Source organism: Patagioenas fasciata, chromosome 1 (assembly GCF_037038585.1).
Source record: "Patagioenas fasciata isolate bPatFas1 chromosome 1, bPatFas1.hap1, whole genome shotgun sequence".
Classification (NCBI taxonomy): domain Eukaryota; kingdom Metazoa; phylum Chordata; class Aves; order Columbiformes; family Columbidae; genus Patagioenas; species Patagioenas fasciata.
The window spans coordinates 189,753,659-189,774,753 of record NC_092520.1 but is presented as its reverse complement, the minus strand read 5'-3'; the positions used below and the strand labels follow the sequence as shown (position 1 = coordinate 189,774,753).

Genomic DNA, 21,095 nt, shown 5'->3' with positions numbered 1-21,095 from the left:
AAAACTTTCAGAAAGGAAGGAATAATTACCTCTAGCCTGTTATCTAAAAGGAAATCTTGACTATGAAAATTAATAATTTTAAACATTCTTTTGCCTTTTACTATAATATCTATTGTTTTCCCTCAGCCTGAAATATAAAACACTAATTTAATCATGATTGTCTAGGACAAGATTCAAAATGCAATAGGGCCAAGGAAGAACTGTCATTCTGACTTTGCAATTTCACTTCTTAAACAAGAATCCTGTATCTTTATGGAGTTCTCAGATTTTAGTGAAACTATGCATGGATTGATTGTGGAACTGAAGCTTGCAACAGGGAAAAGAAAATGAATGTTTAGTGAGAGATTTCAATTCTAATATTAAGGTAATAACACCATTTCAAAACATTGAACATTAATTACCTAATGTATTTTACTGAGAGAAAGTAATAGTTGTAGAGCTGTAGATTGTCTAAAAATATTATGTATGATTCAGTTCTTGCTCAGAAAGTATATGATTGTCAGGAACCATTTAAACAATTATGCTATACTTTAAGTCCCTGCTTAGAAAAAAAGGCAGTGACATATGTTTATGTATGTTTTTTCTAACAAGGATGTGATGTTCCTGAAGTTGAACAGTTATTTTGTGGGGGAAAAACACGGAGGAATATTTTTAAAATTACAGTGCAAATATTAACAGTAAATTTACTGGAAGTATTACATTCTGTGCTAATAAGAATAGTGTTAGTACAATCTACAAGCCACCTTCTCAGAAAATGATTCGTTACATTATTCACTCAAGTCACTTTTAGTTTCAGTATTTAGGCAGACAAAAGGCAAAGAAGAAAAGCAATTTCCTTTAAAAAATCTGAATTTGCAAGGTTTTTTGTTTCCAGACGGTAATTATAGTTGACAAGAGAAATGAAGTATCTGAGTTCTAAGAAATTTGTTGCTGAAATAATTACATTATATTTTTGAGCAATAAGTTTCTTTTTGTAAGACTGTAATTCCTCTAGGCAGGGGAAGCTTATTGATCCTTTTGAATATGTGTTCAGTCTGTCTTATCTACCTATTCACTTGTTCGACCCATATCAGTGTAAGTAGTCTATAAAAATTTTGATGTTGTCTGAAGTTTTAAATCCAAATTTATCATAAATTAAATCAATATAGAAAAATGAATACAGAGATGTAAGAAACAGATTATGTGAAAAAGTGAAAAGCTCTAAATTAGTCATGGCTATAGAACACCATAACACTACACCGTATGTTTAGGTTGCCAGGACAATAACTAAGATAGGAGTAACTGAAAATGAAAATATACCAGGTTTGGCTGGGATGAAGTTAACTTTCTTCAGATCAGTCTGCATGGTGTTGCTTAGACTGGTGACCAAAAAAAGGTTAGTAATATTTTAGCTATTGCTGAACAGTACTTGCACAGCACCAAGGCTTTCTATTTTTCACTTCTTGCCCCAGCAAGCAGGTTGGGAGTAGGTGAGAGGTTTGGAGTAGACACAGCTGGGACAGCTAATCAAACATGACCAAAAAAATATTCTGCACCAAATAACATCATACACAGAAGTAAAACTGGAGGGAGTGGTACTTTTTAAAAAAGAGAGCTGTTGTTTGGGGACTGGATGTGCATTGGTCTACTGGTGGTGACTGGTTGCTTTCACAACACTTAGGGGTTTTTCTTTGCCCCCACCCCGCCACTTACTAAACTGTCTTTATCTTTACTCTTCAGCTTTATTGCTTTTTGTGTTTCCAGTTCTTTCCAATGTTTCACTGACGGAGAGAGCATGTAAGTTGGTGGTGTCTCAGCTGTCAGCTGAGATTAGCCCATGACACCAAGGTGAGAGTAATTGCAAAACAAGAATAGGCTATTAGGTCTTATCTTTTCAGTTCTTCAAGACTTCAATAGATATTTTGCCTGACAAAGTATGGAAGGACTTGGCTGCAAACATAGGGCAAATTTTAGGTGACATTTTAAAAATGTAAATGTCATGGAAACTAGATTTCTGGCTATTTCACTATGCTTAATTCCGCTGACAAATAAATATTAAAGCCATGTTTCAATGACCAAATCTACACTGCTAATAATGAAACAAAACAAATAAACCAAACCAAGAAGAAAAAGCAAACCAACAAACCAAACCAAACCAAACCAAACAACAACAAAACCACATGCACACACAAACCAAAAACCAACCAATCAGAAAAACTCTCAAACTGAAACCTCCGAAACCCAAACAACCAAACAACCCAAACCCACAAAACAAAACAAAACAAAAACCCCACGTGTCCTCACAGAATCATTTGGTTTATTCTGAATTTGAACTAGAATATGCACCAAAATGCAGCTGTAGGTGATCTGGGCTCAAGTCTGTAGGATAAGTTGACCAGACACTTCTTTATTTAAGAATCCTTACATATTATGTCTCTGCAAGCCAGTGGAACCCTAGTAATTTTTAGTCATTATAATCATAGTAAAATACTATGTTCAGCAGAACAACACTAAATAACCTTGCTTGCAATTCAACCATGCTAAAACTGAGAAACATCAGACTGTCACCAAACATTTCAGAAGACATTCATCATTTTACCTTCAGTTTTAGTATCATAATACAAAAATCATTGAGACCTGGTAGAGTATCAATTAAGCTTTCCTAAATTTTCTTTCTTTAGATATATATTCTTTTCTTTCATAGTTGTAGTGCTCACTTTTTGCTGTATAAGTATAGTATAAGCCAGTGACTGGTCCAGTTCTTAAAGCAACGTATCTATAGACAGTACAAAAGGGAAGAGTATAAATATTTTGCTCTTTGAAAACCTGTATGCAAGTCTCTTTTTGTCTTGTATTTCACGTGCAACATCTTGATGGAGTGTGGGCTATATTTTTGCTCAGCTGCTTGTAAATGTCTTGTCATCAGAAACAAGCTCCTTCTCCTTTCTCAGGCTCTAGCTTTGCTGTACCACTTACTAAACTGCCTGTCAGTCTAACGAAAATTGCTGCAAATAAGCTGTAGACACACTTAAGTAATCCTAAATCACGCATCTGAGTGTCATTGCCCCTCTTCCTGAGGTGCCCAATTGGTCTGATGTGACTGGTTCTGTTTTCATAATGCAGATGGTTAAAAATTTCACTGTTCATATTGTACTAGACTGAATTGTAAAAGAGAACAGCATTCATACACCTAACTTAAATGTCAATTGCTTCTGGAACAGAATAAATGTGGTTTCTTACAAGAAACTCCTTGAGAGCTGAGTGCTTTGAATACTAATATATTATGATGATTACTATTATTATTATTGTTATTAATGATATAATTATTTCAAGTGTTTTTTTACTTAAAGGTCTGTATGACAATTGATATCCTGCTGACATTTGTTTTTGTAGAACTTTTTTTTTTTTTTTTTTTTTTTGGGAAGTTCTTCCAATTATGTTTGGAGGCATTTAGCACAACCAACAGCTGAACCACTTATAAACCTCAAGTAGACTCCTACTGTATCCCCGCACTGATCTCAGGTCAGTGAAGCTGAACATTGGGATCCAAAGGCTAGAGTTCCTGAAAAACTTGAAGCTTCAAGATCTGGAGAACTTGAAGATGTGTACTTACTTACATTGTATTTACAGTTGAACTTGATGATCTTAGAGGTCTTTGCCAACCTAAATGTTTCTATGATTCTATACTATAATGCCATATTGCTTGCTAACCTCTGGCATTCATCTCGGAACACAGGGGAGGAAGTTGTTCCATATTATTATCAAGATGATGTTGAGGTAATTAACTTGTAGTCAGTGCCTTGAGCTGAAATCAGAAGTTAGGTATGCTGCTGTCAAAGTGAATACCAATTCTAACTTCAGTATGAGATACAAACAAATAAAATAGCTGGATTGATGGAGCTATCTGAATTATATTTCAACTGCATGCCTTCAGGAGATGGAAATCCTTCACTAGCACCAAACAAAGGCCTTATATTCAGAGACCAAAGTTCTGTCATTAAACTTTAGAACCAATAAAATCAGTCTTCCATTTTTATCTGACAGAAAAAATGTTAGAAATATCCAAACAGGAAGGAAGGCTAAAAAGTGCTTAAAAGTGATCAGGTGATTAGAACAATTATCCAGGAACATTCAAGTTCAAATCCCTGATCTAAATCAGAAAGAAGTCATATTTGAACTTCCACCTCTTACATCCAAGGTGAACAGTACAACCATATTTATTGTCTATGCTGGACTTACTTATTTTCTTATTTCAATCATAACTGTCTGAGGTCTGTTATATCGAACATGCTATGTGCATCTATTTATGCTCTTCTTCATCCAGTGCTATTGCTGTAAAATGACTACTCCAATATTAGTGTAACGTTTAAAGTAGCAAATAAAATCAGGTGAGTTGTTTTTTTTTTTATTGAAGACAAAACTAGAATAGAGTGTCCTATTGAGTAAAATATGTCTCAAGCATTTATATTATCAAGTGGTGAAACCTGAGAAAAGCAGGTTTATGAGCTGTGCTGCTTGCATTCCTTGATTCTACTATGGAATGTCAGCTTAGGCTTCAATTCACAAACAAGCACAATAGAAATTGTAACATGGCCCTTTCTGCTTTCATCTAATGTGGGCTGAGTACTAATGTCATAATACAATCAAATAAGGCAAAATAGTTGTCTTGAAAACCCTCAGATGCATGTTACATTGCTAGGTTGGTGGTATTACAGATAAGTCTTATTATTCACTTGATTGCACTCTTCTGTAAATTGAATCTTTCCACTCTGAAAAAAAGGAAGAAAATAGAATAAAAAGGACAGGAAGAAACAAAATCTGTTGTCTGACATTTTTTTAGAAGTTTGAAAAAATATTAAAACGTCATTCTATTCCATAGTGAAATGTTTTGAGGAGGTTTGGAAATCAATTTACACTTTTTGGTTTTGAGTAGGTTATCTTTTTTATTAAAGATTCTCTTCTGGTTTCCTCTTGGCTCTTCAGTGGCAATTCTGTAAATCTGGGGCTGTATTTGGACTTGTGGAGGGCATATTGAAAATTGGCATTTCCTGCCTAATGAGGATTTGTGAATACATGAGGCTTATCATTGGACAGTAGGTTGAGAGATTAAGCTTTGGAATAGGTAAAAATATATCAGAAGGAAAATGGAGAGCAATAGCATAAAAACCTTTTGGTGTGTGCTTTGATGAAAAGATTTGTCAGTTATTTTCATTTTTACTGTAAGGGACAAACTGGAGGAGGACAAGTGACTCACATGTATTCAACGCCCTGCTCAAAGCATGACAGTCTAGTGTTTTGATCAGTTGAATTCTGGAAATCACTAGGGAAGGTGATTCCACTGTCTCTCCGTGCAGCCTCTTCCAGTGCTTGAAACCTGTCACAGTGAAAACTATATCTAATGAGGATTTTTCTTCCTTCTTACTGTGGCTACTAGCTCCCGATCTTCTGCTGTACACCTCCAAGAGAGAAATCTGGCTTTGTCTTCTCTGTAACTCCCCTCTGGGTAATGAAAAAAATGAAATTAGATTCTTCCCTAGTTACCTTCTTTTCTTCCATGCTAAGCAAACAATGTTTCTTCACCCTCTCTAACTATCTTGGTGATACTTGTTGATACTGTTCTTTTACCAGGGGTCCAAAATCAGACACAGTACTCCAGATGCACACACTGAATTCACAGTCACTGAATGGGGAAGAATAACCATTTGCCTCGTTCTGCTAGCTCTACTCTTGGTAATACAACCCTGTAGGCATTTGGTCTTCATTATGGGAAAGGTATGGTGTTGTCCTATAGGATCTAAGACCCTTTCCCAAAGACATGCTACCCAGCCAGTCTGTCCCCAGCTTGGACTGATGATGGACTTGTTGCATGCCAAGTACATGACTTTATTTATGTTTATTGAAATTTATGAGCATTTTACCAGCTTGTTCAGGTTCCTCAAGAAGAACGACCCAGTTGTCCACCATATCAACCATGACACCCAATTTGAAGTCAACAAAGAACCTCATACGGGTGGATACTCATCAAGGTCACTGTCAAAGCTTTTAATTAGTGTAAGCCCCTTTATCAGTTCCTGAGGAACACAACTAATAGATTACTAGGTACACTTTGACTCATTGACAACTGTCCTGTGAGTCTGACTTTACAGACAGTTTTTTTAACCCAGTTTGTAGTTCAACCATCTAATCTTTTTCTCTTCAGTTTGACTACCAGGACTCTGTGGAAGACTGCATGGAAACCTTCATGCAATCAAGGTAAATGCAATCTACTGTGCACCCTTCAGTCAGAGATATGGTCATTTATTCAAAACAAGGAAAACACAATTTACCCTCAAGAAATCAAGGATGGCTGTACCCAGTCACCTTTTTTTTTTTTTTTTTTTTCCCCTTCATGTGCCTCAAAAGAGCTTCCATGAGAATTAGATCTATAATTATGCTAGGTAATGAGACTGACTCTTCTGTTTGTTTGATAAAAAGATTTTATAGTTGCTTACTGTCTGGGGCTTCTAGGTTAAGAGGTTAAGTAATCAAGATTAAATAACATAAATTTGGGTGTCTGTAAATGTATGTCGACTAGCTGGCTTTCTTCTTATAGCCAATGGAGAGAGGATTTAGGTACTGAAACAGGAATCTAGTGTCATTGGAGAAGAGTTAGTATACTTGAGACATCCCCACAGGACTAGAAGATGTGACCCATGACCTGCAGAAGAATCATGCTTTCCCACATCAGAGGCTGGAGACCAGGAAGATGTTTCAAAGAATCTCACATGGCAATAAATACGGGTGCTTGACAAACTGAATCATGCCATGGACAACTGCTTTTACATCTGAATCATCCTCCTGGCTCCACTAGTGGTATTAACATGACCTCTATGTGTTGTGATGGAAACTTACATTATGTTTATAGCATGAAAGTAAATATTATATTTTGGGATTAATCTTATCCTGAATTGTCTGTAGCCACTTTTCACTTCCACAGCATCTATTAACAAGATACTCAAAGAAAAATCAGTGTATAAAGTATTAGGTCTTACGTAGGTTGTAGAGTCTCATTGCTTATGCATTACAAAGGTGTGTATAGGATGATGAAAAAATGGAATATTTGCCCTGCTTCATGTGCATTTTTCAGGTTGACAAAGACTCAAATAGATGAATTGTACCTCCAGCGTACAGCTAAATTTGCTAGGAATGATTAGGAAACGTTTGTCAACAAGGGCCACTTCACTGATGAATTTTATATCTTACTGACAGCTCTTTGAAAAAGGAAAAAAAAATTCTTCTAAAGATTCCCCTTTTTTAGTAAGATCAACACTATATATTTCAGAATTTGTTTTTTGGTGGTGGTGGTCTTTTTTGGTTTGGTTCCCTGCTTTGCCCCAAATTGCCCCCACTGCCTTTCCTCATATTTCTTTATCTTCTCTGAAATCTGCGTTCTGGAATGAAAAAACAACAAGAAAACAAAACAAACACAAAACACACACAAGAAAACCACACAAAAAACAAACACAAAGATTTATAAATATGCATCAGAACTGAAGAATGTCCTTGAAAATGGAAGCATGAGAAATTTAGGTGCAACTAAATGGAAAAACACAAGTACAACATTCATTCCTTCATTTGTTATAGTATAACAAATTTTGCAAATGGCCTAACTTACACTATTACAATGATTAATGTTGCCAAAGTCAGTATTTCCTTTGTACAATTGTACTGTAAAAAATAGATATTGAAGAAAGAGTATTAGTAAAAATGATTTTAAATTGACTCAGTTTTGCCACAGATACATATAATTTGGGTTGTAACTAGGAAAACTAACTGTTGTACTATAGCACTTATTTTATTCATAATAATCAGCCTCTTTTCTTAAAACAGATAAGAATAACCATTGTGATAGCTTGTACAAGGCTACTTAGATTATTCCTAATTATAAGTTTGCTTTCTTGCAGCAAATAAGAATTTTCATCTTTTTTTTTTTTCAAATCAAAATAGAGATAAAATAATTAGCAACACTGCATAGAAGTCACTGTTTACTTTCAGAACTTTGATTCTGCTAGAAAATAACAGTGATTTCTAGCCTAAATGAAAGTCTTTTATTTCCTTTGAAAAGAATGCACAATAAGATACATAATTTAAAAAGAAAATAGTAGCAAGAAAATAGCATGAAAATTATTTGGAAACTTTACTTAGTTTCTGGCAGGTCAAGAACTTTCAGTAGTCTTTGAAATGTTAGCAACTTATCAAGACAAAGTAAAAAGTCTCCAGAATAATAACAGCGGAAAAAATAATAATAAAAAAATGCTCCTGCATGTCAACTACTAAGATTTTATTCAAATTACTGAATAACAAGGAACTATTCAAGCAAGCACAATTAGCAATGCTTATGAATCAATAAGGGGAAATAGAAAAAAATCTGAATCAAGTAAAATGCACAGTGGTTTTGTTGAGCTGGTTGTGATAGTGAGTAATGAAATGCCAGTTCTGTGATGTTTAGTACCTAAACAGACAATTTTATCTTCATTCCATTTTATAGTGAAGATGATATAGCATGGTGAATAGGTTTATATATCAAAAGCCCTCCATCTTAACTCAGTAGATCTCCTTGTATGATTAATGTTGTTTAAAGCAGACTAAGTATCAAAATTTTGTTTTGAGGACCTAACTGCATGGTTCACTGCTAATTCTCACTTTGCCTTTATATTGCAGGTTTGGACTCAGGTTTAATTAAATTATGTTTATGCATATTCTTTACGTCAAGAAGAAAAACAATTGCTTGCATAGAGAGAAAAAAAATCAAGGAACAGACTCTAACTTTAAAAGGAAGAATATGATTATTATTTTAGACTTCTTTTCAGCAAAGAAACTCTTAGTGCTTTCCCAATGTAACTTTTTTTTTTTTTTCAGTCACCTAACAATAATGGTCCTAAGAAGCTCAAAGAAAATACTAATAGCACTATAACTAACGCTTCAATAATTCAGAGAGATTGTTAAAAATCATTTGGTCAGATGGAGGAACAGGAACAAAGAAATGAGGTTGTCACAGAGGCAACCGAAAAGTCAATTCAGGAGGGCAACAAGCTCCAAATAGATTTTATTCTAACCAGAGCTGTTCAAAATAAACCAGCTACAAATGGGATTTATCCAAAATGATTTAGCACTCCGATAACATTATACAACATAGTTTCACATACCGGTTATAAGTTTGATTACTATACAACTGACTCAAGTCTCAAGTGGATTTGATCTCAAAACTGTAGAGTGATGGTTCACAAATGTGCCTCTTCCCATTCTCTCTCAAACTGGGGACTTTCAAGGGAACCCAGATTGCTTACCAGGTCAGTAAGGTGTTTCAGTCACCAGGGAATGTTCCTTAGATGGCCAGCTAAGGAGGAGAGTTTTCAACTGCATACCCACTGCTCTGAGGAAGACCAACTCAAAGGGGGTTTCCAGTGGGCTCCATTTACACCCTAGATGCATCTGAGCTGTGATTGCTTATGGTAGTTGTCCAGAAACTTCTGTTTTATTGGTCAAAGACCTTGTTCTGTTGACCAAGGGATGTACGCGTGACCATAGTGGTCCATCAGCCTCAACGTTTCTGTTGTTCTCGGGGTGGGGAAGGAGACTGCATCTGCCACAGGGGTCAGCATTTTCAGATGCAAAGTAGAGAAGCTAACCATTGTTTCCCATGTAACAGACATCTATTGTAACCTGGGTTTTGGAGACGATAAACCTGTGCTGATTGTTAAACACTCAGTACAGTCAGACTGTTATCTTTGTCATAGATTTTCCACATGCTATAGAGCAAGGAAAACAAGATCATTAATTATTCTAAGTTAGGAAAAGAACAAAAAAGAAAACAAGCCACCAACAGGTTGGTCATGTTCTTTTTGTCAGGCATGTTATAAAGTTGCTATTTTAATATGATGACAGGGTTTGTCCATGCTTTTCATCCAGTTCAGATCCAGTTTAGATCACTTAGTCCAATGGTTCTCTTTTTACTATTTATGTATGGAATGCCACCTTTTCAAAGTTGCACTTAGTACCATCAGGAACAAGGGGAAGAAAGAAAGAAGTTTTGTTCTTAGCCTGAAGTAAACATATTTCAAGACCCTCATTTTTGGAAACTTTCCAAATGTAACTGAGATTCCTTGAAACAAACGAAATTCAAATATATATAAATTGGGAATTGAACCAATATATTGGTGTTCTACTGCACAGTAAAAGAACGTAGCACTGACGATAAGCTGAAATTCTGAGCCATGGTGGAGAACACTTAAATCAGAGATTAGATATTTCTTCCAAAATGGAATATCAAATAAGTTCTCAAACTGTAAATAGCAGAAATTATACTTCCATCACTAACAACTCATGGAAGGAAGGTTTGTGTGTGCATGCACATGTGAATTAATTATAAATTTATTAATTATTGAGTGCAACTCCTAGCAGCTATTGTTTCTAACTATACTCTTTAGGTATTAAAAATCTTAGAAAACAGTTTTCCTTGAGTGTGCACATTCTAGAAACCTACTTACTTTATCTTCTGGGACTTAAACTTCAGAGACTTGAAAACACATATTACATGAGTAAAACACAAAGATTCACCCACTGAATTGCCATGTGGAAATCTATTTAGTGAGCAATGCATTTTGAGGCAGATAATTGACAGTCATATTCAGTAGTCTAAACTGTTGAAGGCATCTCTAGATTTCCAAAAATGACCCTGAGCTCCTCATACTTCCATCAAAATTTCATCAGTGGAATCGCTTTAAAAAAAAAATCTGTACATTCATTCAGGTAATGAGGGAGTACTTCCATTACAATAAGATACGTTATTAATTCTAGTTAACTTCAGTTATTTTTTTTCAAGTTTAATTAAGCTTATATTTCCACATTAAACTGCATAACTATCAGTATTTAAAAAAAAAAAAAAAAAGCCAAAATACTTCTACATTTCATCAGTCTCATTTCAGATATAATTAATAATTAGAAAATCCTCTTTGGAAATTAAAGAGCTTTTTAATATTATCTTTATAATTAACTCAGTATTAAATTAATAATGGAGACATAGTAAAACTTTAAATTGAAGCTTTGAAAGACAGAATTACAGATAGCTAATGTAAATAAAAATACAGATGAAACAAAAAAAAAGAGATGGGCCCACTTCGGGTGAAAGTATCAAGAAGATAAGTCAGTGACTTTTGTATATATTAATGTATATATACTTATATCCAAAGAGACTCCAAACTACTGATATTTCTGAGTTCAAATTATGAATATATTGTGCTCTAGTTGCAAGTTGTATTGCCTAAGAAATTAGGAGTATTGTGTTTCACTTGTGACTTATTTCTGCTTTAAGAGAGTAAATGGACTTCTAGTGTCCCATAAAAGACATCTTCTAATAATAGCAATAAAGGTTTAGTCTCCACATAATCTCAGCTATGTGATTTATAGCATGGTTGAGTGTGTACCATAGAGCACTCCACTGTCCTAATCCCTCAATCAGAAAGACTGAGGAAAAGTTGGAGCCCCTTCTGATACTCGTGTATGGATTTTGCTCCAGTTGATACCAGGACATGACACTAGAAAAAGAGGGAATTATACATTCCCTGGATTCTTTGCACCACAGCTTTAGAGTATGATGGCTGTTGTGTGTATCCAGACAGGGGAACTAAGAAATTCGGTTCCTCAAAACAGACATAATCTCCAATCCTGTCCCCACCTCTCCTTTTGCCATAGTGGGGATCTTTATATTATATGGGATTAATGACCAAAAATAAGAGAATCAACTTGCATTTCCAGAAGACTTTCCTAATACTGAAATATTTAGTACTTATATTTCAGAGCTGCATTTAGAATATTGCAATGAATATTACTAAAATGTTGGTCTATTCTAAAGGTAGTTTTTACAACAAACCTCTTAACCTTTGTCAATATTGCAATACTTGTAATATTGAGATGTCATCTGAGTTTCAAAAGATGATGTTCAATTTTATATTTCTTCTCTGTATATCAAAAAAGCTGGAAACATTTTCAGATGTTGTCTAGGCAGAATGTTAATTCAGATGTTGAAACAAGCTCTGTTACGTAAGAGGCAAACCTGCAACATATGCCAGAGGTAGTTAATTCACTTCTTTCCAAATAGAATAAACAAATCTATACAGTAATAAAAATGCATTATATTTCTAAGTGAAAAGTCAAAAACCAAACCACAACCTATCAGAAACAATTTATCAGAAAAACTGAATTGTGAATGTAAATAACATGCTTAGTAGCAACACTTTTCAAATGTACATCATCACCTATTCCCTTTTAATTCATATTGGTCTTATTTTTTTCTCTCCTGCAAAGTGACATGGGTCATATAAACTTTACTTTTAAAAGACAAGAATTTAAAAGTGAGAGGAAAGCATAGTATGAATGAAAATGAGAGGATTTAAATACATTTCTGAGGCATGCTGCTGGTACTTGAAAGACTTTGCAAAATGAGGTTTAAATAAGCAGCATGTTACTGGAATGTAGAGGTTTAAGGACGTTATTGTTGTTTAATCCCAGCAGGCAAATAAACTGCATGCAGCCTCTCACTCACTCCCACCCAGTGAGATGAGGGAGAAAATGGGAAGAGTAAAAGTGGGAAAATTTGTGGGTTGAGATGAAGACATTTTAATAGGTCAAGCAAAAGGCACCCACAAAAGAAAAGCAAAACAAGGAATTAATTCACTACTTCCCATGGGCAGGCAGGTGTTCAACCATCTCCAGGACAGCAGACTCCATCACATGTAATGTTTACTTGGAAAGACAAACACCATCACTCCAAATATCTCCCCTTTTTTTCATCTTCCCCCAGCTTTTATCCTGAGCATGATGTGATATAGTATGGGGTATCCCTTTGGTCAGTTGGGGTCAGCTGTCCTGGCTGTGCCCCCACTCAGCTTCTTGTGCACCTGGTATGGTGTGAGAAGCTTTAAAGTCCTTGACTACTACCTGGCAACAACTAAAACATCCATGTGTTATCAACATTATTCTCATTCTAAATACAAAACACAGCACTATACCAGCTACTAGGTAGAAAATTAGCTCCATCCCAGCTGAAACCAGGACAGATGTGCGTTCATTTTTGATACGATATCAGATATAGACCAAGCATAAATTGTGTAAAGACTTTGGGTTTAAATTATGATTAACAATAATAACTGTTATTATAATTACTGTGGCTGTTATGAGAGGCTGTAAAATAATGATTCAGTGAGGAAATTAAAACACTAGGTTATTTTAGAATGAGCTTTAGAGAAGCTGCTAGCAGTTGAGCATTACCCCAATTGACTTTCTGCACCTAGGTTCCTTGATCATTCCTTCTGGAATCATTGTTCTTCCCATAGAAACTTCCCATTCTTCAAGTAATACTTTTCAATGCAAAAGTACCTAGAATTCTCAAATGGTCCTGTCCTTTAATGTATAGTTCCTCTTGCAAAGGACTTACAAGCTAAGACAAACAACTATTGTTGAGGGAAGAAGAGGGTCAGATACAGAAGGATGTTCTACACATGCTGTTATAGCTTAGCGTCACCTAACTTTAGATCTAATACACCCATGATCAGAGAGAAGTTGCCATAAATTCCCTTCATTTGCAGTGGGAAGACCCAAGCATCTGCTTCTGACCTTGGGTTACTGCATCCTCATTTGCAAACAGACTACACAGGGAGCATGAGGAGATGATATCTCTAGTGGGACTCAATTCATGAGGTGAGCAGCTCCAGTGCTGGCAGGATCTGCAATGAAGCACTCAGCACAGTGGTCAGGGAGCCTGGATGTCTGGGCCCAAAGAGTTGTGGTGAATGGAGTTAAATCCAGTTGGTGGCTGGTCACGAGTGGTGCTCCCTAAGGCTCTGTATTGGATCCAGTTCTGTTCTATATCTTTCTCGATGATCGGGATGAGGGAATTGAGTAAGTCTGCAGATGACACCAAGTTGGGTGGGAGTGGAGGAAGTGTCTACAGAGGGATCTGGATAGCCTGGATCAGTGGGCTGAGGCCAGCTATATGATGTTCAACAAGGCCAAGTGCCAAGTCCTGCACTTGGGTCACAACAATCCCATGCAAGACTACAGGCTTGGGAAAGAGTGGCTGGAAAGTGGAAAAGGACCTGGAGGTATTGGTGGACAGTCAGCTGAATATGAGCCAGCAGTGTGCCCAGGTGGCCAAAAATGCAAACAGCATCCTGGCTTGTATCAGCAATAATTGTGTGGCCAGTGGGACCAGGGAAGTAATTGTCCCCATGTACTAGTGAGGCTGCACCGTGAATGCTGTGTTCAGTTTTGGGCACCTCACTACAAGAAAGACTTTGAGGTGCTGAAGAGAGTTCAGAGAAGGGTAACGAAGCTGGTGAAGGGTTTAGAGCACTAGTCTTATGAGGAGCAGCTGAGGAAACTGAGGGTGTTTATACTGGAGAGAAGGAGGCTGAGGGGAGACCTTATTGGTCTCTACAGCTACAAAGAAGGATGTGGCCAGATGGTTGTTGGTCTCTTCTCCTGCGCTGCAAGCAACAGGACAAGAGGAAATGGTCTCAAGTCATGCCAGGGGGGGTTTAGATTGGATATTAGGAAAAAATTCTTTACCGAAAGGGTTGTCAGGTATTGGAACCGGCTGCCCAGGGAAATGGCTGAGTTGCCATCTCTGGAGGTGTTTAAAAGATGCATACATGAAGTCTGTAGGGTCATGGTTTAGTGGTGGACTTGGCAGTCTCAGGTTAATGGTTGGATTCAATAATCTTACACATCTTTTCCAAACTAAACAATTCTATGGTTCTATGACTTAGACCAACATGTTCAACTTTTAGTTTTCACATTGTTCGTGTGTGCAAATAAATGGAATCTTGGGATTATTTATGGCCTTATTGCAGTGCAACCGAAGTCTAAAGAAGGATAAACTGGTCATTTTGATCATATGTGTGCTAAATGAAAGGTACCTTGTACAGTCCAAGCCACTTATGCGACACAAAATGAAACTCAGGCACCTCTTGAAAAATGATAATGAAAAAGGTGCTATACTAAAATAGGAAAAATAAGTGGGAGCAGAAGAAATATAAGGAATATGAAGGCTGAGTGGGTGGATTTAAAATATAGGGAATAATGTAGTTCAAATGTCAGGCAGAAAAGCCAATCTTGTTATATTTTGCACTTGTTCTCCAAACTAAAAGAAAAAATTAGATGGGAATAAAATGTCTTAGCTGAAAATAAAAAGTTTGTGTGACATAATTTTATAAACATGCCTAAAAATGTCAGTGAAGTCATTATTATCCCATTAATTTTGTTCTGTCAGGCAGTCATTGGAGAGCTACTGCATTGTAATTTTTTTAAAGTCAATTATCGCCTTTTTTTGTTCTTTTTTTTTTGTCTTTTTTTTTTTTTTTTCCCCTGAAGATCCAGTGTTGACTGTGCCATTCTCCTCCACGGGAAAATATTATATTTAACAAACCATGAAGAAGATCAGAGAATAACATAATTCTGGAGTATATGGTATATACAGATTCCAATTCTGGAGCTAATACATGCTTTTCATGGCAGAACCATACAGATAACTAGATGTACATAACATAATATCATTATATAGATATACCTAATATAACATCACTATCTTAGCAAAGAGTACAAAACAGAGCGTTTTCTTTCAGAAAGAGATCTAGAAAGCTCCTACAAAAATTAATGCTTTGTTTTGGCTGGAAAAATATATTACTTAGGTTGAACTGAGTGTAGAGTCTTCTGTTTTGGAAATCTAATTTATTTATTGTGAAGCCATACACTTGACATTCATATTGACTGTGACTGATAACTCCTGGAAAGAAAAAAATGTTAAAGGGATTATATCAGATTCAGTGCAATACCAGCAACAGGTTTCCTCATAATGAAAATACTTCAAAAAATAGGTTCATGCTTTGCCTTTTATGAAGACAATAAATTTTGCCCTTCCCCCCCCCCCCCCCAGGAACGTTTCATGTATTCTACTTTCTGTTTTCCTCAGTAGACAATATCAAAAACTAGAAAATAAGATGGCAGTTACAAAATGTCCATGATATTTTTCAACATTATATTAGCATTTAAAGAGATTCCTTCAAGACACCTACCAAAGTTTAGTGTATCCTTCAAATAAGTATTAGTCTTGAGGAAAACAAACTACTTTAAAAATTGAAAAATAAGCATATTGATTCTGTTTAAGTCATAATAGTGAAGTCAGTGCTGTAAGATTGGTAAGGGTAATAATTACACAGTTAAGGTCTGTGCATTTTAGCTTGCATCGAAAGTACTTTGCACAACTAAACATTCAAAGAAAGCAAAACAGATGTAGTCAAAGATATAGAGCTAGTAATTATTTTTTTCTCATAGAAGATTTAAATACAGACCATGCTTTCTCAAGAAATTTCTAATCCTGCTAAGGGGAACTACAGAAAAAAAAAATTGTTTACTTTGGGTAGGAAAAACGATTACGTATTTTTCTTGAAAATGCTAATGTCTAATTATCATCATGGGCAAAGAGACCTGAATTGCAGAATTTAATTTAATTTATTACCAATCAAATCAGAGTAGGATAATGAGAAATAAAATCTTAAAACACCTTCTCTCCACCTCTCCCATCTTCCCAGGCTCAACCTCACTCCAAATTTTCTCTGTCTTTCCCTTGAGTGGTGCAGGGGGATGGGGAATGCGGGTTGCTGTTGTCTTTGTCACTCCTTCCTCCTAGTCCTCTTCCCCTGCTCCAGCATGAGGTCCCTCCTACGGGAGCGGGACAGAGTGCTCCATGAACTTCTCCATCATGTGCCCTTCACACAGGCTGCAGTACTTTACAAACTTCTCCAGTTTTGGTGCTTTGCATGTGCTCTTTCCACGGGGTACAGTCTTCTGGCAAGTCCACCTCCTCTGGCATGGGGTCCTCCATGGGCTGCAGGTAGATATCTGCTCCACTGCAGACTTCCATGGGCTGCAGGGGCACAGCCTGCCTCACCATGCTGTGCACCACAGGCTGGAGGGGAATCTCTGCTCCGGCACTTGGAGCACCTCCTCCATCTCCTTATTCACTGATCTTGGTGTCTGCAAAGCTGTTTCTCTCATATATTCTCACTCATCTCTTCCTTTTGTTGTTGTGCAGCAGTTTTTTTCCCTTCTTAACTATGGTGCCACCACTATCACTGATGGGCTTGGCTTTGACCAGCACTGGGTCTGTCTTTTCATTGTCTCTCTCAGCCACAGGGGAAGCTTCTAGAGACTTCTCACAGAAATCACCCCGATAGTCCTGCTGTCATCAAAATCTTACCATGTAAACCCAATACAACTTGAATTAAATATGTAACCAAGATGTTTATTATATCTGTTTAAACTGTTTGCTGTATATATGAATTTAGAATATACTTCAAGGTCTAAAGGGTGATATCATGGTCTTTCTGGTGACCACAAACTGAAAAACACTGGAACTTCAAAAATTCTTTATGCCTGTGGTTGGAAAGAAGCAAAATATTTAACATCCTGAAGCTTTACTTCATCTAAATGAGAAGTTAATATAAAGGAGGAACCTGTGTTCCTGGCTGTTCTCTGTCCTTTTTACCTTTTCATATTGTGCCGGGTTTCAGGAGAGCAAGAAGAACTTCAGAAAGTGTATGTTATTGAGTGAAATATATGACCATCAGTAGAGTTTTCTTGAGTTTCCTAAAGATTCCATTAACTAGAGTCTGATACATAAAGGAAATAGTTTACCCATTGTTTGTTTTCAGAGAGCTTCTTTGTTTATCCAAATATAATCTACATGGAGTAAAGACTGATATTTTAATGAGGATAATATAAAATACATTATTGAATTTTTTTTATAGTAAATGATTTATTGCGGAACTTCAGCTTTCTAAATGTTATGTTGGAATTTAAGATAGTGCTTTTAAACTGTATGGCAGAGATCATATGATGTAATGGAGATGAGTTCTCTTACAGAAGAAGCAGAAGTTAGGCTTGTGGTATTAAGGTTTGAGCATGAAATTTATCTAACCAAGCTTCAGACGTCTGGCAAAGATACAGATGTGCTTGCCATCATCATGCTATGATCTACCTTCTTATGCCCAATGGAGAGGAACTGATACTTTTATCATCTTGTTTACATAACCAGTTTGAAATAAGTCCTTTAGAGCAGCATGAATCATACACGTGAAGGGCTTTTTACCTTCAGAACTTGAAAAAGTTCTGTGGGGTATCTGAGGAGTATTTCTGTGATTGCACTATTTTGGAGAGTGGATCCCTTTTGGAAGAGTTGTGGATCCTTCTTAAACAAATACCAATGACAAAGCTATCTGCAACTACAAGGCATGGGACTGGATGACTCATGTGGTTTCATTCGTAATGTCTATACAAGTAAATGAAATTGTTCCAGGCTGTGAACTTGTAATAGCCTGTGATTGTCCACATTGTTTAAATTTTAGCACAATCCCTGGCACGGTTTGTGCCAAACAACCACCTCCCAGATAACTGCTGCATTGTCTAGGCAATCGTGCGTGCCAGAGACTGTTATCAGTTTCGCTCTGGTCATCCTATTTTGAGGGAAAAAGGTACTTGATTATATGCCATGCCATTTAACCTTACGGCCAGAGAATGTTCCTGACACGTTTAGATTTCTACTGTAGGCATTTGCTTTTACTTCTACGTGATTATGAGATTTGGAGCCATATAAAACCAAAAAGGTTCCATTTCCTCTAAACCACTTTGGTATAGATCTTCCAAGGAACTTCTAGAAATCTAAGGTCTTGTGTACTGCCACAGGAACTTTACAGGAAGTTGTCTACTAATTTAATAGGGTTTTTGTGTGGTCTCTGAAAAGGAAATATGTGCTTCTTCTGCAGGTAGACTTCACCAAGATTTCTGCCAATGGATGTGAAGGAAAATTAGTCCACTAGTGAATTTGTGCAACATAATTAATCTTTATATAGTCAAAACCCTGTAGTTCTAAGCAACTTCTGACTCTAAAGTTGTCTTTGAAACACTAGAAGGAACTGAGATGTGTAAACAACATCTCAGGGGAATACATTTAAAAGGGAATGGGGATTAGGAAGATACAGTCCAAAATGCAACTGTGGCTTCTTTTTCCTATTATTTATTTATTTATTTTCCCCAAATAACAAAAGACATAAAATAGCAAAGAAAACAGAAGAGGAAAAAGGATTTCAGTTTACGCAAGAAGTAAAACAATGTTTGGGGAATTATTTTTTTTTTTTTTTCTCCTACCAGGAAATAAGGATATTATTGTGAGAAACTTGGAAATCTCTCTAGCTGGGGTTGTAAAAACTAAAACTAATGACAATTTTTTATCACAGATGCACAAACTGATAGGTAGCAGTGATCTTTTAAGAGGGAATGAAACATTAATATAGAGAAGTTATTAAAATTACTAAGAAAAATATTGTGTTATCTTATAAACTCCAGGCACATTACTATGTTATCTATGAAATATACCATAAAGAAATAAAGAAAATATCCCAGCAGAAAATATGGCCTACTCTGGTACAGGTTAACTGAAACCACTATTTGCATTCAGGAAAGTCTGAATCGCATTAGATAAGTTAGCTCTGTAATTGACTGTGTCATTCCCTACATTACTTTTAGTAATACTTAATGTATATCAGAATCTCACAGGTTAGTGTTTCAGTTTGAGAACTGACAATCTTTCACCTTTACACACAATGAGCCAAATACATGGAGATCAAGGTGGTGCTGCAAGAAGATGTCTTCAGAGAAAAACAGTTACTAAGGCTTTTTAGGTAGTTGTATAATAGCAATGAGAAGAAGGAACATAGAATTGTCAAAATCATCACAAGCAGTTCCCTGATCACAGCAAGATCCAGCATAATCTTAATCCACTTCTTTATTTTTGTCTGAGTACTTTCTTGTGGAAAGATTCTGATACATCTCCTCTGGCAGTGATATATATTGCTTAATTTCCAAAAGAAGTTAATAGTTAATGTGAAACCATATGTTCTTTCATTTCCATACTACCCTATAGCTTAAGCAACCCTCTCTGTCCTCTGTGTTGTACCCTACAATTAATACATTTACATTCTGTTTTTTGAGATTACTAAAATAGTAAGGAAAATGCCTGAGGTGGGTAGACCTTAGCTGGCTACCAGACATCCACCAAACTACTTTCTCACTTCCCCTCCTCAACAGAAGAGGGGAAGAAAATTAAAAGAAAAAGCTCGCGAGCTGAGATAAAGACAAGGAAATTACTTGCCAATTACTGTCACAGGCAAAACAGACATAGACAAAAATGAAACACCTTACACCCACCTATGCTCCTTTTATCAGGCTCATCTTTACTCTTTCATTTCCAGCCCCTCTCCCTCCTTCCCCTCTAGCCCCTGTCTACATGGGGGAGATGGGAAACAGGGGGTTGCATTCAGTTTATAATAGCTCTCTGCCCATCCTTCGTCCTCACATTTCTCCCCTGCTCCATCGTGGGCTCTCCATGGGCTACAGTCCTTCTGGATAAGCCTGCTCCAACATGGACTCTCCATGGGCTGCAGGGAAATACCTGCTCCACCATGTTCTCTTCATTGAGCTACACCCTCTGCTTTTTCACACTCTTTTTGTATGCTCTTCCTCCACTCTCTGATGTTTTTTCCTCTTTCTCAAATACATTATCGCAGAGATGCCACCATCTAGTTTGAGAAGCTCAGCAATGCCCTCTGGTGAGTGGTTGGAGTGGCTGGAACCATCTGTGTCTGGCACAGGGCAACCCTGGCCTCTCCCCACAGAGGCCACCCCACAGCCCCCTCACTAGGACAGCTCGTCATGGACACCCAACACGGTGTTCTATGCCAAAATCAAGGCTGAAGCAGTTGTAATAGGCTCTGTACAAATACATCAGTAGATAACTTTGTGCCCTGAAGACTTTGTAGTATATAGTTAATCATGAATACAAATTCCTTTAGTCAATTCTATGTTGCTTAATAAGGGAAGAATAACAGTATACAGATGCTAAAATAAAGAACCAAAACACGAAAAAGTTTATCTAGGCCTTTCCCCCACACTGAGATGTTTTGACAGGGAGAGGCCAACAATGGCAAATTTCCCAAGGCAGAGGTTAGATAAATCTTGCCAAAGGT

At 36.6% G+C, this 21,095-nt stretch overlaps 1 long non-coding RNA gene across 1 annotated transcript in view; it reads left to right on the top strand.

Annotated features, from left to right (window-relative positions):
* The window catches only part of LOC139827087 (uncharacterized), a 146,962-nt gene that overhangs the window by 124,623 nt on the left and 1,244 nt on the right, over window positions 1-21,095 (top strand). The window contains exon 2 of the long non-coding RNA XR_011737282.1: window positions 6,179-6,231. This is a non-coding gene — a long non-coding RNA (uncharacterized lncRNA). The remainder of the gene's footprint in view (window positions 1-6,178; window positions 6,232-21,095) is intronic.